The sequence below is a fragment of the Sinocyclocheilus anshuiensis genome, unplaced genomic scaffold (assembly GCF_001515605.1).
Source record: "Sinocyclocheilus anshuiensis isolate Anshui unplaced genomic scaffold, SAMN03320099.WGS_v1.1 scaffold711, whole genome shotgun sequence".
NCBI classification, from domain to species: domain Eukaryota; kingdom Metazoa; phylum Chordata; class Actinopteri; order Cypriniformes; family Cyprinidae; genus Sinocyclocheilus; species Sinocyclocheilus anshuiensis.
In genome coordinates this window covers 321,090-321,697 of record NW_015552595.1, presented here as the reverse complement: position 1 = coordinate 321,697, position 608 = coordinate 321,090, and the positions used below count along the sequence as shown (strand labels likewise).

Sequence of the window (608 nt, the reverse complement as noted above, 5' to 3'; positions counted from 1 at the left end):
GGGTGTGTGTGAGCGTGCGTGCGTGCGTGTGTGAGCGTGCGTGCGTGCGTGAGCGTGCGTGTGTGAGCGTGAGCGTGCGTGTGTGTGAGCGCGTGCAAGAGAGTGTGTGTGTGAGCGTGAGCGAGCGCGTGTGTGAGTGAGCGAGTGTGAGCGTGTGTGAGTGAGCGTGTGTGAGTGAGCGTGTGTGTGTGTGTGTGTGTGTGAGCGTGTGTGTGTGAGCGTGTTTGAGTGTGTGTGTGAGCGCGTGTGTGAGCATTTGTGTGAGCGTGAGCATGTTTGAGCCTGTGTGTGAGTGTACGTGAGGGTGAGCGTGTGTGTGTGCGCGCAAATGATCTGCGGTGAGAATTCATTGAGTTGCTGTACACACACACACACACACACACACACACACAGGAAGAGGAAGTCATATATTCTGACTCAGAATCTTTTCTAACTTTACACACTTCTCATTTTCTCTGATTCATTGCTCAGTGTGTGTTTGTTTGTTTGTGTCTCGTTCTGTAACATATCAGATTCAGTGTTGCCAACTGCTTTCAATTGAAAGTAGCTAAAACTGGTAGCTAAATGTCACTAGATGACATCACAATGGCAAATTCACTGATCTATAT

General features: G+C 49.5%; 1 long non-coding RNA gene across 1 annotated transcript in view; it reads left to right on the top strand.

Moving 5' to 3' along the window:
* The window catches only part of LOC107665642 (uncharacterized), a 4,421-nt gene that overhangs the window by 1,365 nt on the left and 2,448 nt on the right, over window positions 1-608 (top strand). The window lies entirely within an intron of this gene.